This window comes from Dipodomys spectabilis, unplaced genomic scaffold (genome assembly GCF_019054845.1).
Source record: "Dipodomys spectabilis isolate Male_0828 unplaced genomic scaffold, ASM1905484v1 ptg000032l, whole genome shotgun sequence".
Taxonomy (NCBI): domain Eukaryota; kingdom Metazoa; phylum Chordata; class Mammalia; order Rodentia; family Heteromyidae; genus Dipodomys; species Dipodomys spectabilis.
This window is the reverse complement of record NW_024870709.1, coordinates 29,127,810-29,146,208: the sequence shown is the minus strand read 5'-3', so window position 1 is coordinate 29,146,208 and position 18,399 is coordinate 29,127,810.

Sequence of the window (18,399 nt, the reverse complement as noted above, 5' to 3'; positions counted from 1 at the left end):
AATGACATATATAAAATATTTAAGCCTGGAATATACTAAACATTCAATCACTGTTGCTTTTAGTCTCCCACATACAAATCAATGACAGCTGTGTGGTAGAAAGTTTTGTCAGACAACTATCATATAAAGGGTTCATGGAACCATATTGCAGTTGGCTTGCCCATTGTTGGTAGTCACCTTTCCATACATTTTACCAACTCCAGCATCTTTTCACATAAAAAAGATATAGCCTCATCCCAGGGCAGAACAAGCATTTTATTGGATGGGCATTATTGAACATATAAAAAGGCAAACTTATAATAACTCTTTAAACCAAAAAAAACCAACAAGCCTTGTTTTACGAATGGTAATTCTAGATAGTTGTAATGCCTTGCATAACCGTTTGTGCCACTGTACTTAACCATTCTGAACATCACCATATGTGTATATACATATATAATATATACATAAATTATATATACATGAATAGATACATATATAATATGGAAAATCATACTTAGAGCCAATGCAAAGGGACTAATAATTATAACTCAGAGAAGTGGACCATATCTCAGCAGAGATTCATAATATTGAAGAGAACCAGCTTCTATTGGGTCCCAGCAGAATTGAATAGAAAAAGAATTCTATGATGCTAGGGTGATGCTTGGACAGAATTTTGGAATTCTCACTCCATACCTGAGCCATGCCTCCAGTCCCTTTTTACACTGCCTTGTTCTTTATGCCAAGCAGGATCGTGTTGCAGTTCTCCTATGTACACGTTCCTATATCACTGGGGATGATAAACAGGTCCATTGTACCCAGTCACTGCATTTCCCTAATAGCAGGGCTAACAGGCCTGCCACTACACCCAGTCATTGGTTAAAATGAAGTGTGGGGGAAAATTTTGCCTGGGGTAGCCTTGAACCATGCTCACCTGCTGCATCTCCCAAGCGGTTAGGATTACAAGCTTAAGCCACCATGATCAGCTTATTTTATCTTCTAGCAAGGACTACAATGTTAATGTATACTGTCCCCAACATGTAACACTGAATCGACAAAAACTAAGATTAGTAAGCCAAAACAACTCAAAAGGTCCAAAACCTCTAACAAAGCTCAGAGAGAATTCCAAGGACAAAAGAAGTATCAGAGAATGTTGGAGGTTCCAGATAAATGGTAAACAGAATTTATTACAAATAGTGACCATACATTATATATCACATTCTTCCAATTTTTAAAGCATTTTTGCATTTGAGACAGTGTAACGTACTCACAAAAATCCACATAAAGTAGGCCGAACATCAGAATATTTTTTTGAAGATAACCAATGCAAGAAAAAGTTAAATGGTTCTTTCAGTATTATTCAAATAATAGAGCTAATAGCAGACCACAAAGTGTTAGTACGATGGGTTGAGACTCCTACTTCTGCAAACTTTTTTTTTTTTCTTTTTGGGTCTGGTCGTGGGGCCTGAACGCTGGGCCTGGGTGCTGTCTCTCAGCTCTTCAGCTCAAGGCTAGCACTCTACCACTTGAGCCAGTGCCACTTCTGGTTTTTTTCTTTTTGCTTATGTGGTGCTGAGGAATCGAACCCAGGGCCTCATGCATGCAAGGCAAGCGCTCTACCACTGAGCCACCTTCCCAGCCCTACTTCTGCAAACTTTATGCTTTGTGTGTGTGTGTGTGTGTGTATGTGTGTGTAAGGAAGAGTAGAATATCCAGGGGTCACTTAAGGATCATTCTATAAAATAGGTCTCTACACTGGTGGATGTTCATAGTTTTACATTTAAGCAGGGATGATCTTGTAGCCTCTATCTCCCAACCAGGAATTTCTGCTACAAAGCATCCAGCTCCTAATAACTCTTTTTCCCCAAACAATCTATTTCATCTTCTTGATCGCTATAAAGTTTTTTCTAGTATTTAACATAATTTTTCTTCTTTTAAGTTATATCCACTAGCCTGTTTCCTGCCCCCTTGGAACCACACAGAACAATTGAGTCCCCAGTGACACAGGAGACTTGTGAAGACAACACTCATGACCAGGCACAGCTTTGGTTGTGTCTGTTCCAAGTTAATAGTTCTAATTCCTTTATACATTTTTCTCTGACACTGGTCTTGATTCTTGGTCTCCTTTTAACAAACCTTGCCTATTGTCTTTGTTGGTGGTGTGCTCATTGGAGTGTGATATGGTAACAGGAGGGGCTGAAGCAATGTGTGGTACATCATGTCCACAATGTCTTGATACAATATTTCTATTAAGTCAGGCTAAGAGATAACTTAGGCTCCACTGACTGATAAGTTTGCCCATTTTCAAAGTAAATGTGAAAAGAAATCAAAATTCATTTTTTTAAAGTGTGGGACTCGTATAATTCATTTTGGAAAAATTGAGGCACACAACTTCAGACTATTACATAGTGATTAGAACTGAGGCTTAAGAGTTATATCAACATGGGTTAACATTTTAACTCCAACACATACTAACTTTGTGAAACTGGACAAATTTTATAACCTGTCTTTGTTTCACTTACTTCTTCTCCGTCCTTTTCCCTAGCCCACTAATTCTAATACTAGAGTTTGAACTCAAGGCCTTTAGCTCTTGCTTGGTTTTTTGTTTGTTTGTTTTTGTTTTTGCTTAAGGCTGGTTCTCTACCACCTAAGCTTTACCTCCACTTGTGGACTTTTTTTTCTGGTTAATTGGAGATAAGAGAATCTCTCTGAACAGGCTGGCTTTGAACTGCACTTCTCAGATCACAGTCTCCTGTGTAGCTAGAATTACAGGCATTAGACATCAATGCCCTCGCCCTTCATTTTCTTGCATATAAAGGGGATTATAATAATGTGCCTGATAAAGTTAAAGTAATATTACATATATAGATATATATAGATATATATATATATATATATATAGAGAGAGAGAGAGAGAGAGAGAGAGAGAGAGAAAGCAGTGTTTGTCATAAAATAATCACCCAATAGCCATTTTCTTTTCTTTTTTCCTTTTTACTTGTGAGATTCAGCCCAGATTCCATTTTACAGCACCATTTTGTTAGCCAACTAGTTCATTAGACTGAAGTTTGGTATTAATCTCACCATCTTTGATTCATTTGTGAATTTCCTGCCTTCTTTACATTTTTCTAAGTAATTTTTGAAAGTACTTTCCAAGGTAAACCCCAAACCATGCACCTCTCAATAGTTAACATTGATCCATTATTCAGCATCCCCATGGCCAAAATTGTTTAGTCTCTAGTGGAGTCCCCTGTTTTTACCTAAAATTTTGTTATTTAACCCTAAAGGAATTTATAGGAAATAACTCAATGTAGCCATTTCCTACAAGCTTTATTACAACTTAACATGTCATTATATTGCTTCAGATTTCTTTTTAAGAAATAAAACATTGCAGGTTCTGTTGGAACTGACTCTGATCTAGTCCTTCTCTGGTTCTCCTCAGGTGTGAACAGTATTTTATAATTTCACTATTTTCCTAGTCTTATTATTTTCAGCCTACCCCCTCCTCTAAATCTGATCTGGCCTTATAAAAAGAATTTAGGAAATTTGAAATTTGCATGTGAAAATGTCACCAGAGAGGAGTCCTTTGGTAATGAGGATATAACAACACTTGCAAAATAAAATTGTGGCAAGATATGAAGTGGCTTCTAGAAGTGAAAGAAGGACAGGAGAAGCAGACCTCAGAATGCTCAGGAACGCTGTCACCTCCAAATACTGAGCCTGTCATAAAGCCACCTATTTTCATCTAATTTCTAGTTATTTATTCCTAAAGGAATTTATAGGAAATAATGTAGCAGTCATGTAAGAACTTTATTACAACTTCAATTGAATTAGAATATGATCAGTATGTTAAATTTGCTTCAGCCCTTCCTTTTTCCAGTCTTCATCCCACTAAAGAGAGAGAGGCTTTGCTAAAAATTTGTTATCCTTTATTTATTATTTATTATTGCCAATGATTTATTATCCTTTGGTCAAGATAGAAGAGGATGTTTTGGCTGACACTACCACCAAGGTTTAATAGTTATCTAGTATAAGAATAGGGGCAGTTGTAGAAGAAGAAACAGAATTGAGTTAAGACAGAGATATTCAGATATGTTGATAACATGCTATTTCTTACATTTGGTTTATAACTTACATAAATATTGTATTGTTATTTTGTATGTATCAGACATACTTTAACAATAAAAGTGAACTTTGAGAAAACAAAAAATATTTCATTCAAAGAAGGCTTTTAGGTACCCACTATAAAAGTAGGGTGCTATTTTTTTAAAGGCAAATAACTACTGTACAATGAAAACAAGAATCTGTAACATTTCCAGCAGCCACAGTAAAAATGATTGTGTTAACCTTCTTAAAGAGCAAAACAATAGATTTAGGCTAGCTATAGTTATTCTTTGCTGGGATGAGTTTGTTCTTTCCCAAAGAATGTACAGATCTTTCCTTCACTTGCCTATCTAGTCAGATTTCATTTAGTTTCAAGGGCCATAAAGTCACTCAGATAAGCTTAAGAAACAAAAAAGGAAATTAATTGTACCACAATTGGAATCTCCCACAGAACTCAAGGACATTAAAGATAACCAAGCGTAGAAACAAAAGCACACTGACTCCCTGTCATATGTCATAAGGTGAGGAGCAAAAGTTGTTCTTTTTTTAAAAAATTTTTTGAGCTGGAGGTGGAAGAATATAATGTGTATCTACTAGTAAATCTTTTTGAGACTCTTACCTTGGCTCTATGCTTCATTTAGTGCCCAATAATTTACTCAGTCTGCCTTTGCACATTAGCCTTAAGAAATTTATCTAGAATTTGATAGCCTGATTTATTTTCAGAAATGAATTACTTATTTTTGTGTATAGTTATTATATTTCTTGATTTTCTACTATTAAGATTTTAGTTAATAATCTCTAATCCAATTGTGTGTGTGCACCCACGCATGTGCATGAGCATGTGTCTGGTTATGGGGCTTGAACTCAGGGACAGGGTGCTGTCCCTGAGCTCTTTTGCTGAAGGCTACCACTTTGCCACTTTGAGCCACAGCTCCACTCCCAATTCTCTGGTGGTTAATTGGAGCTAAGAATTTCATGGACTTTCCCGCCTGGGCTGGCTTTGAACTTCAATCCTCAGATTTTAGCCTCCTGAGTAGCTAGGATTATAGGCGGGATCCACCAGCACTCAGCTGTAATTCAATCTTAATTTCATGTTTTCTCGAGACTTTCAGGTATTATTTGATAGAGCAAGGAAATTTGAATTCATGAGTTGTAGGTAGATTCAGGGTTTTTATTTATTTATTTTTTTGAGATAAGGTCTTATTTTGTATTCTAGGCTTACTTTGAACTTACTATGTAACCTGGAACTCATGATCCTCTTACTTCAGCCTTCTGAGTGTTGGTATTAAAGGTGTGTGCCATCATGCCTGTCTCAAAATTGTTTTGTTTTATTTACTTTTTCTTCCTTTTACACTCAATAGACATCTCCAACAAATTGAAGAAAGAACACTTATTAGAATCACTAAACAGGTAAATTCACAGCAAAGAACAACTAACAGAAAGCTGTAACTAAGCCTCCCCTCTGCCCTCCGCTCCCTCCCCACCCCCCCCACCCCCTAACCAAGTGAAAGATCATCAGGGTTCAGAGGCAGATAGGCAGATAGGCAGGGAACATTGTGTTGACTTGCAGTTGCCATATAGGGAGCCCAACTGTCTGGAGGTCTCTAGGTATGTGAGATAGACAGGAGATGCACACAATTAGGCAATTAACTACAAAAATGTTTTGGGGGAAAAGGAGAGGGTGGCTGGGGATCAGGCTTAGTGGCACAGAGCTCGCCTTGCATGCATGAAGCCCTGGGTTTCAGTCCTCAGCACCACATAAGCAGGAAAAGCCAGAGGTGGTGCTGTGGTTCAAGTGGTAGAGTGCTAGTCTTGAGTAAAAAGAAGCTCGGGGATAGTGCCCAGGCCTAAGTTCAAGCCCCAGGACTGGAGAGAAAAAAAAGGGGAGGGGAGGATGCTAAATAGTAGATTTCATATGAATTCATCTCTACACTGGACTCCATCCTGTACAATCTAATGACAAAATCTAATCTAATGACTTTGAAGCTATCCTATGAAAAAGGACAGCTTTTAAAAGAACAATGTGGCACACTGAAATAGGAGACATTAAGTACTACAATATTCCTGAAATTAGGCTGAAATCTCTTTACAATGGAAGAATTGACTCTAGGTCTTCAGAGTATGTAGCTATTTGGAAAGAGATGTTTTCTCTATCATTCCACACTTTTTCTTAAAACACCACTTGCTTCCCTTACAAACAAAGCTTCTAATCTTCTCATTTGCTTCAGATTTTTCCCCAAATATCAGATTGACTTTTTGCAGGTTTTTTAAAGTGCTATGGCCAGTGCGGTTGAAGAGAAAGAAAAACGAAATGAATCATTTTGCCTATCACAATAGAAGGGGTGGGGAGGCAAGGAAAAAGAAGGAAGGGAGGAGGAATGTTCTGTGACTAGAGGAGGGGGGGAAGGAGATAGAATGCAAAAGATACTTTTCTTTTAAAAGATAATTGAGGTAGAAGGGACCAGCTTCTTGAAGCTTTTTCAGCAGATTTAGGTATTAAGAATCTTTGGCCCAGTAAATCCCATTGCTCTAGACATAACCAAGTCAGTGCACGCATTCTCCTTTGACCATTCTCAAGATAGTTATGTTGTTCTTTGTAAACCTGAATTTCTTTTTAGAAATAATTTTTATTGAGATTAAGTGATGACATAAATTTCACAATCTTGTGGGATAGTGATATTTAAAGTCACAAACACATTTTAACCTTCATAAGGCAAATTGTCATTAGTAAACCTGAATTTCTGAGTAGGTTCTCATTCCTTGTCTTCTCTATGCATACATTTTTCTATTCAGAGAAGAAAACCAATAGTAGAAAGGTTCTCACATTCTTTTTTTATTCTACTCCTATCCCAGTTATTGTTTCCTTCCTTCCTGACTGAGAGGTTGAATTTACTTTTCCAAACTCCTTATATTGGAATATCTGTGATTCCCAAGCTATCTCAAAGTGATACCTGGTGGGTGACTGGAGGTATGGCTTAAGTGGGAGAGCACGAGTCTAACAAACACTGTGTTTAATCCTCAGTACAAAAAAACAAACAATGGGGCTGGGAAGGTGGCTCAGTGATAGAGCACTTGCCTTGCATGCCTGAGGCCCTGGGTTCGATTCCTCAGCACCACATAAGCAAAAAGAAAAAAAAAGCCGGAAGTGGCGCTGTGGCTCAAGTGGTAGAGTGCTAGTCTTGAGCTGAAGAGCTGACAGACCGTGTCCAGGCCCAGAGTTCAGGCCCCAGGACTGGACCCCTCCACCTCCCCTCCAAAAAAAACAAGCAAACAAAAAACAAAAAAACGATTTCACAGTAGAGGAGGAAAAGGTGGTCTACGGTGTTGGTGATCATCTAAGAAACAAGTAATAAAGAAGTCTTTCCCCTTTTTGGCTCAGGAAAGCCCAACCTGTCTTCCTAGTGAGGATGGAAAAAAGAACTCAGTTCTGCAAGCCAATAAGTTTCATGGCCACTCATTCATTAATTCATACAACAACATTTATTAAGTACTTTCTCTGTGCCAGCTCCTATGGTTATTGCAAGAGACACCAAACAGATGTGGTCCCTGTTGCTAATGGACCTTGTGGTCTAGCAACAGAAACAGCTGCAATATACAACATAACACAAAATGTTCCCTAGATTCAGAGGTGGAGCAGAGTAAGCCAACTTGCAATGCTGGAGGAATATAAAAGTGGAAGAACAGATCGCAGGGTCTGAGGGTGTTTAAGGTTTAGTTTTAAAGGGAGGAAAGCATTTCCTGAGTAGGCTAAGGAGTAAAGGCTGGATTATAGGATTTCTAGATTCTTGAGTTAGCTTTATAGTCTAAGAAAAAGAAACTATCATTTTAGGATGTGTCCTTGTTGTGATTTGTGTAGACACTATTATTCTTTCTAAACCCTTGGGTTTGTCTGTAGTAGTGAGTGATTGGGAGAGATTATTTTGCTTCAGAAATTTCAGTAGGAGACTAAATGTATTAGGGGTTTCAGAAAAAAGAAAGTGTCTGTATTAGTGGTCATAAGAAGATATGTGAGGAAATACTACACACTGGAGGTTTCAGGTGACAGATATACAGGACAAAAGAAAGTTCATATACTGGCAACAAGATAGAGTATTTCCATAGCTAAAGTAAGTCTGGCAGGAATGACAAACACTGGATATTGATGTCGATTTTAGTTTTTATTTATATTTTGGAGAGACATAATTACATTTTGATTTTATGTCATTTCTTGTGGAATAGACCTGTTATTCTACTGGGAATGTATGTCTCCTGTAAGCTATGCAATTTGTATTGATATTTGTTTTATCTGTGCATGTTCATGGGGATCTGTATAAACTAAAGCTCCCAGTGGAGGCAAAGTTGCTTAAAGCTTAAAGACCTAGTGATACTAGAGACAGAAAAACCAGGACTCAAACACTGGCTCTGATATTTCCTATTTATATAACCTTGAGCAAACTTCTTAAGCCTGCCAAGCCTTAGGCCTCAGTTTTCTAAACTGAGAAAGTGGGAGTTATACTAGTTCCTATTTCCAAGGGTTATTGTATGAATTAAATAAGATCATGTGTATCAAAATAGTTTCTGACAGTAAATAATAACTCTTCTGTGTGGCTTGTCATATAGAGTGATGTTTAGTGTCTGGTATTTGGAGCTTTGGATGATAAATAGAAATTTTCTCTTCTGAGTAAGGTAATTAAAATGCTTGAGAGATTTAGAGGAGCCATTCTTTAAAGACTGCTAAAATTTAATATTGTGGTACAATAAATACAATGGATGGGATGAGAAAAATATTTTCTGTTTCTCTTACAAAAGATAGTGGTGTTCCTAACTACTGAGGTAACACTGGAGAAGGCCAGAGTTATGTATGTACTCCTGACTTGGCTTATTCGGCTTTTTTAGTTACATGCCTGCAGTATATCAAGAACTCAATTTTTGCCTCAATTTTGTATCCTTATGGCTGAGTTATTTAAATAGCATTTTTTTCAAAATGTGGTTTATCAAATCATTTTTGTTAAAAATTCAGATTGTAGATAAAAACCTATGCTTAAGAATAACTAGATCATTCAAAGATACTCCACAAATAAACCATAGTCCCTAAGCCCTCTGACAGGTTGCACTTATTATTTATTTTAATGAAATATTTATGTAACATATTCTGATACTTTCACAGGACATGAAACTTTGTCCTTTATGTCTTAGCAATAATTTCCAATTTGCTTGATTAATAATTTACTTTTAAGTCTTCAGACTTATTTTCTTCTACTTATTATGATAACAATGGTAACATTTTGACTGCCTACTTTATTCTTGTTAGTAAAGGGTAAGGTTGGAGACAGGGAAATAGTGAATAGTTGTATGACTGAGATCACACAACGCAGAGAGCACTTCCCACCCATGCCACCTCTTAATGCATGCTACTTTATGGCAAAACTGGTCTTTTCCTTTGTTCCCCAAATCTCCGGTGTCCCCAGCATATATCTATGGCATCCCAACCCCCCCCTGCATTTTATCCTTACCACTGTTCCACATCCATTTTGATTTACATCCAGCATTTGATTCTGCCTCTAGAAATTTATTAGCCATGAAATGATACATATTTCCATGTTCCAATTTGTAAATGGAGAAGAAACTTATCTGGAGTTGTGTCCAAGTGAACTGGAGGGGAATGGAAAAGGAAAAGGTGCCTACAAATTCAAGAAAGAGATATCATTGTTCATATTGTTTGTCACTTAGATGGTTACAGGCAAAGAGATAGGTGAGCCACAAAGGCACATTGGATATGGCTGCCCCAGTATCTTAAATCCACAAGTATTCAGCTTGCTAAACCGCTTTTTAATATTCAGACACGATGACAAAGGCTGATACTTGAAGTTCTGTGCTTTGAAAATTGATTCATGTGTGTAATAATGCTAAATTTCTTTTAATTAAACTTGATTTTGGAGATTCTTTTAGAATTAATGAAAGCATGGTTCTTTATGTAGTAGAAGTGGAGATTGCAACTTAGGAAAGCAAAAATCTCTTTGGTATGAATTGAAAGATGCCCCACAAAAAAAAATATAGAAGTTTATCTAGGCTACTTCAACAAAAAGGGGTCTGGCAATAATAAAATAAAATAAATTAGAGTCTATATGTTGACACGGTTCCTGTCTACTCTATTGGTCATAAAGGTAGATTTCAATAGTCCAGAGCTGCACTTATACAGATGAGCATTGTAATCACATACAGGTGGGTTTTAAAACTCTGGCTCTCTCCCCTCACCAGTTGTATGGTGCCTCAATTTCATCAGTTTTGAAAAATGAAGATGAGAAAGTAAGGCAATGGACATGAAGCAACTAGTGATGTCCTGGGTGTAGCACCCAATATGCTCTATGCATTTATTTATTTATTTATTTATTATTTTTTATGATTCTATTGTCCTAATCTTTTTGTGTAGCTCATACAAATCTTTTTTAGTTTAGCATATAAACAAGGTGACCTCCATCAAGATATATTCTTTGTTAAGTGGTCATTACTTTGTACAACTACTTAAAAATAATGTTTAAAAAACTCATGAAAATCCAGATATTGATGTTAAAAGTAATAAATTTAACATATAATCTATCAGGATGTTTATAATGTCCTAGTTCCCATTTTCTCAAACTTATTAACTTAACAAATATTTCCTCTTACTTGTAAGGCACTATTCTGAGTTTTCCTACTCCTCTTCCTCTTTCTCCCTTTTCTTCTCCTCCTCCTTTTCTTCATTTTCTTTCTTTTTGGTGCAGGTACTGGGATTTGTACTCAAGGCCTTGTACTCTTGCTCAGCTTTTCACTCATAGCTAATCTTCTTTACTTAAGCTATGCCTCCTATCTGGCATTTTGTTGGTTAATTGGAGATAGAATTTTAATGACTTTTATGTCAAAGTTGGCATCAAATGTCAATGCTCAGACCTCTACCTCCTGAGTAACTAGGATTACAAGTGTGACCCAATATGCAGACTCTATTTTACCTTCCTAAATCAGACAACAAAACAGACAAAAATTATTTGTCATTATGGAGCTTATAGTGTAGTTGAGAGGAAAAATACAATAAACAATAAACAGAATAAATAAGATAATTTCATGTATGACAAATTGGATTGATATTAAGAAAAAAATCAAGCAGGGTTATGGAATCAGAGTGTTGGAGAGAATGTTTCACTTTTAAATGAGATGGTCAGAAAGGCTCTCCTGAGATACATAAAGAGAATGAGCAATGCCTTTTTATGAAGTTGTACAGAACTCAGTAGACTTGAGCAATTTTAGGTAAAAGTGAGAGACTAGAATTTCCAAGCTAAATGGAAAATCCTTTCTTAATTTGTCCTTTACCTGGAAACAAGTGACTAAAATAATGTAGATTTATTGGTTAATTTGTACAGGCAAATATGTGACCATATGCTATATTGTAGTAGTAGGAAGTGTCATCATAGAATCATGCCTAGAAAGGAAAGAGAAAGGAAAAGACCTTGACTCCGCTGAGAGATTGGTAAAGGCCTCCTTTCGGAGAAGATACCTGGGCTGATGACAAGAAGCATGGGGAATGTGGGGAAGGAAGGGACATGTGGTCTCCAAGGCTTAGTGAGAATTCTCAGTGAGAATTCAGTGAAGGAAACACAAACTAAAATAGTCATCTTAAGAAAAAATCATTGAAGTAAATATCATAGGTAACCAGGACAAAATCATGAGGAGGTCTTAAGAATGAATTGTGGATTGATACCAGAATGATTCTCAGGTGACCACCAGTAGAATTATTCATCCAAAGTCACGTTGTCATTGCTGACAAGGAATCAGGAAGGCCTCACTGATGCAGCTGAACTCAACTACTTTTCATAACTCAGGAAATCAAAAAATGGGCACATTTTTTGCTGTAGAAAAGAATCTCTGCAAGATTGCTTGACAGCGGGAAAAACAGCCAGGAAAGCAAGGGGATGGCCTCAGCCCTGTTTTCAATTTCTAAAACTTGGAGGAGTACATTTATTTTGTGCATCCAGAACTCTTGTTCCCTTGCTATAAGAGAAAATTGGAAAGATGGCCTTTAGCTTTCTAGTCTTCGCAGCACAGGAAGGCATCCTAGGAATAAGGTAGCAGGGAGTCACAGATCTGCCTCATGTATAGAATAAATGCCATTTTCCATTCAAAGAAATTTCAAATAGTTTTTAGATAGCTAATGTAGCAATTTGCAAATGTTCAAGTGTGATTCCCTTTATAATATCAAAATGTTGAGCCCCCGATACACATGATAGTGGTTAGGCTTTAGCATCCTATAACTGAAAAATATGTTGTGAACAAACTTATTTCATTAATTGCAAGAGTAAGCACCTACTTTGGAAAAGTGGGAATGACAACACTATTTCATATATATTGCATGTATTACATATACTAGTTCATTTTTGGTAGTGATGCACAGATAGTCCATCTGTATCATTGTTTTCCAGACAACATGGACCACTTGTGGATTCTAGACCTCTTCTGAAGAAAACTTTGGAACTCAGGTGTTTTATATTTACACTTGGGACCCCCGGGTCTGTAATAGCTTATGATGTTTAATGATGGAAAGGCAAAAAAAAAAGAAAGAGAGAGAGAGAGAAATTCTAAAACAATGCTAATTTCCTTAGTTATGAGGTGATGAGAAGTCACTGAATTTTATGAAAAAGGAGAAAAACAGATTTTTCGTATTAGAAAAACAGGAAACAACTGTCCAAATTATTAGAAGAATAAAGGTGAGAGCAAGTAGGAAAAAAGGAAACAATTTCAGTCATCTATGTAGGAAAATCAGAATATATACATAATGGATGTGGAGAGAAATAGGTATTTAGAGGTAGTATAGTTTGTTTATTTGGATTAACATGAGTGACTAATAGGAAAGTCTGTGCTCTGGTAACCATGTAAACAGAAAAATCATTCCAAGTTCTTGAGCAATCCATATATACACACACACATATAAAAGTTAGTAGAAAGAAGTGAGTAGAGTACTAAATTAGTCAAAATAGACTGATAATCTGGACATCTCGGTGGCCTATATAATGAAGAAGCATTCTTTTTTTTTTTTTCTGTGTGCGTGATTTATTTGGACTAAACATTAATCACAGGTTTTTCTGGATGAAGAAGCATTCTTTATTCATATAATAATCTAATAGGGTAGGTGTGTGGTGTGTGATGGCAAAAGCATATGCAAATTCTGTTCTGTTTGATTATTCAGAGACACATGCTTCTTCATTCACTGAATTCATCTCCTAATACCCTGGATTCTCTACATTTAACTAGACTGAAATTAGGGGGCCAAATTGAAAGCATCATATTGAGGACTGAAGATCATATGGATCAGGTTTAAGAGAAGTATACATCATCTGCACACACATTTTCTTGGTTGGAGCTCAGTGATGTTGCATACCTGAGTTGGTCATGAGAAAAGTGATCTAATGGGTGCTCAGAAAAAATAAGGCATGGATTTTAGAAGTATCTAGCCCATCTCTGACATAAGTATGTAATATTCTACAAGAAACCTCATAGGATTTGCAAATAGGACCATAATGTGTTTTAATCAGTGTCTAAATACGATTGATATAACTGAAATGTGTATCATTTGATTATATTACTGAGTAAATTCTGTGTTCTTATAGCATAGGAATTGGTGGGAATTCTGAGTCTAGAGATAGCTGAATTGAAGATAAAAAAAAATCACTATCTTTAATACTGTCTATGGATTCAGATACTCTACCTAATCATTCATTGACTCTTTGCTGTAGTCCTGCCATTTGCTCAGAGTAGTTTTAGCTGATAGAATGGAAACACTTTATCCTATCTTTCAGGTAGTTTTAGTCCTCAGGAAAGGTGGATAAACTAGATCCCCATGGCTCAAAAACCTGTTTTATAGTATTTCACTTAATTCTTCTTCTCAGATTGTCCAGTAATCCAGTGCCTTGTGTCACTCTCTTGACTTTCTTTGATCTCTGGAAGAAAGTATGCTGATTATAATACAAGGCTTAGAATCCCTAAGATACTATGAATGTCCTGCTCTCTCTGTTCTTCATATTTGTCATGCTATTGTCATTATCATGACATGAAATGCACTAAGACTAGGGCTTGGGGTGTTTCATATGCTCGTGTGTTTGTGTGTGTGTGTGTGTGTGTGTGTGTGTGTGTGTGTGTGTGTGTGTGCTGGACCTGGGGCTTGAACTCAGGGCTTTTCTACTCAAGGCTAGCACTCCACCACTTGAGCCACAGCTCCACTTTTGGCTTTTTGGATGCTTAATTACAGATAAGAATCTCAAAGACCTTCCTGCTCAGGCTGGCTTTAGACCCAGGATCTTCATACCTCAACCTCTTGAGTAGCTGGGATTACAGGAATAAGTCACTGGTGCCTGGCACTCATATGTTCTTCTAACTCTCATGACATGGGATAGTCTAAATTCTTCCCAGCACAATAAAGAAGTGATTGTACAGAGTAAGCCAGAAGTGGCACTGTGTCAAGGGAGCTCAGGGACAGCACCAATGCCAAGAGTTCAAGGCCCAGAGCTGGCAAAAAAAAAAAAAAATGTGTACCAGGAAGTATAGATGAAAATATAATAAACATGACATCTGACATCCCTAGGTCTGAACTTGACCTTCTCCATTAATAGCCTGCTAATTTCACAAAAGGATCTGTTTACTACTGAGAACCATTAACGTATTTATATTTTTATAATGCAAATAAAACATAAATCAATCAATCAAAAAATTAAGATATCAAATTAGCTCAGGTTACTAGGTAAAAATTATATTTGATGCCTTCAACAAAAACCATATTGTGGGAAAAAAACATAATGTGTAGTCACAATTATTGAACACAAATGTAGTCAGAAAAAATACTTTGAATTAAAATATATTGATAAGAATAAATTCAGGCCAATATATTTCTTTCTAATGGCAGTTTTATTTTCCCTGAGTGGGAATTTTAAATCACCTCAACTGCTCTAAGGCAGTAAGTAGGAAAAGCGCTTAACGGTGATAAAATTTGTAACAAATGTTTTAACCAGCATGCAAAAAAATGACAAGAGAAAAACAATTCTTATGTGCCACAATAAGCAATACACATTTATACCACTCCATACTGATTGAGAGCAGAGGGAAAGCATGTACTTTGCTTTAATTTTTCATGTCAGTATACAACCTTACATAAAAATAACCCATGTACAATATATTGTTCTTTTACTTTCACAATACTTCTGACTCTGGCATCTTACATTGTCATTTCTGCTGGTTCTAAATTTCCAGGTTTCATCATTGTCATGTTACAGAAAGAATAAAAATGTATGCCAAAATATGTACTTTAATATCTCTGTATAAACACTAAAAGACACATCTGAAGGAAAAAATGTACGTTTCTTATATAGCACATAATAACGATGATAAAGCTGTTCTGAAGGAAAATGCCACAGTAGATGTGAGGTTTGGTTGGTCTTAATGTGCTAGTGAACTTTACAAACTTGAAAGCCCACCATCTCAAGCAAGCCTTAGTAAGACTGAGCTTTATCCACAAGTACCAATTCAACATTGTTATCCAGGGAGTGTGTGACTTCAAGATTGTCCAGCCAGCAGAGCCATCTAACTCTTCCATCTACTAGTACTTAAACATGCTACAGAATACAAATCTAGCTCCCTAGGCACAACTCTGGCAAATTCATCTCACTTCTGAAGGTTCAAGATTTTAATCTATAAAACAAAGGAATTTTATTAGATTTTCAAGATCACTTTTAGATTTAAAATCTAGTAGTACTATCATTGTGTGTGTTGGGAGCGGGGAGGATATTGGAGAGCCTTCCTTTAAAACATGGACTAGTCACATCATATATAAAGTGATATTTAGCAAATAATTGCATCTATATGATTACAGTAGTTGTATAGTGAACCTTCTTAGTAAAAAAAAAAAAAAAAAAAAATGTAGGGCTGGGAAGGTGGCTCAGTGGTAGAGCGCTTGCCTTGCATGCTCAAGGCCCTGTGTTCGATTCCTCAGCACCACATAAGCAAAAAGAAAAAAGCCGGAAGTGGCACTGTGGCTCAAGTGGTAGAGTGCTAGCCTTGAGCTGAAGAGCTGAGGGACAGCGCCCAGGCCCAGAGTTCAGGCCCCACGACTGGACCCCCCCCCCCAAAAAATGCGCTTCTTTCTTTCCTAAACACCAGAGTCCACAGTGAAGTTCCTTCAGACTGTCAGCAAATTCACCCTGTGATTACTGTGTTTCAATCCTGAATGCATTTGTGCAAAACCACCAGATTCTCTTCAAGTCACAATGCTCCTGAGAAGCCAGCCATTCAAGTTATCTTAGAGTCGTGTTGGTTCTTCTGGAACCCATGCAATTCTATGAGGATCTTTTGTTTCTGGGAATCTGTGATTTGAAGGCACTGATGAGGTGGGCCACGTTTAGATGAAGCTGGTTGTTTCTGTGCCTGGGACTCATCTTTGTCTTGCACTCTAATCCAGGCCTACACACCCAAAATTTTGTGGCCCATTCCACAACCTCTCCACCCCTACTCCTACCCAAGCTGGGAAAACAACCCTCCTTTTCATTCTGACAACTTTTAATGGTATTCTTTCTTTAAGTGCTCTCTGGGATGTGTGCATAAGCTCTTTAGTGAGTTTGAATGTTGTGCCAGTTGGGAAGAGATTTGCTTCTTGGTCATGTAAATGACTCAAAAGAAAGGAAATACAAAAATTTGAGGCTAACATCTAGGATTGAGAACAAAGAAAAATTCTTGGGGGAAAGTACAAATTAATATTTTATTATATCATCCTGTTACATTATCAAATCATTAAGACTATCATATTTTGAAAAGTAAAGTGTTAGATTTTTATAATATTTTAAGTATAAAATCTACATTGGGACAATTTCTATGCCATAGAATTAACCTATTTAGTATTCATACTTTTATTTTAATAATGAATTTGAATAAAGACAAGTTTAATAAGAGGGATGGGTAGAGAAATTTATGTATGTTTTAAAATGTTCTCAATGACTTGGAGGGTTAATGGTGCTGATGTTTTGGTTACAAAAATTTTTAATAAAAGATTTCAATTTATAAGATTAATTATGAGGCATGTAGCATAAAAAGTTATTATACTATAATGTTAACTGAAAAAGCAAATTACACAGTTATAGGTAGACTATGACTATACCACTAAGAAAATATTAGTAGCTAAAAAAGTAGAAAGAAAAAGCAGGTTAAGTTTTGAGGGTTCAATTTAGAATAACTACTTTATTTTCCATTTTATAGATTTTTACATTCATCAATTAGAATGTGCTTTTAAAATGAGAAAGGAAGCTGGGCACCAGTGGTTCATACCTGCTATCCTAGCTACTTAGGAGTCTGAGATCTAAGAATCATAGTTGAAAGCCAGCCCAGGCAAGAAAGTCCTTGAGACTCTTATTTCCCATTAACCTAACTCATCCTGCCTTGGATCATCTAGGAGATCATAATAATGAAGTAAACTGCATTTATATAATGTTTTATAGTTTGCATTTGCAAATAAGAGCATTAACTCTTAATTTTTTTTTATCCAGCAAAGAAATGAGAATTTTACTGAGCCAGGTGGTCAAAAGAAAGCAAAAGGACATCTAAAGGAACCTTGCCATATAAGCAGTTCTCTCTGGTGGAAAACTGTCACCTGAGTTGATAAAAGAGCGAGGAAGGTAGGGATGGGAGAAGTGCAGAGCAATTCCATGGTGCCATCACCCACCTGGGAAAGGAAAGAGGAAAGGAAGAAATGGGGCTTCTGAGCAGGGAAGTTTTCTACATAGTGGTTTATGCCTTTCTTATTACCATTAACTTATGGGGGTATGTGTGTGGAAGTTGTCCATAGAGAGATTGTTAAAGTGGGAAGAGGACTGAGGAATAAGGAATCCAGTTTCAGAGTGAACATATGAATGTGAGGAGAAATGACACACCAAAGAGCCCATGGCAGGGACACTTGCAAATTAGTGACTTGTAGGTATGTAGGTATGAAGCCACCCTGCTTTGAGATACTAGGTGAATATTCAAAACTATTTTAGGTAAAGTACATGTCTTAAATTATAAGAATAATGGAGTTTTATTTCTTCCAGTATAATGAGAAAATTATATTGACAGCAGTAAATATGAGGCAAGGGAAAACAATATAACCTTTGATAGAATCACACTTTTAAAAATTTACTTTATTGTTATTATGGAGGTGATACGCAGAGAGGTTACTTTTACATGCGTCAGGTAATAAGTAACTTTCCTTTCATACAGTGTTATCTGTTCCCTCATTCTCTCTCATTCCCTCCCTCCCATCTGTATCCAGGAGTTGTGTAGTTCACTTTCACCAATGTC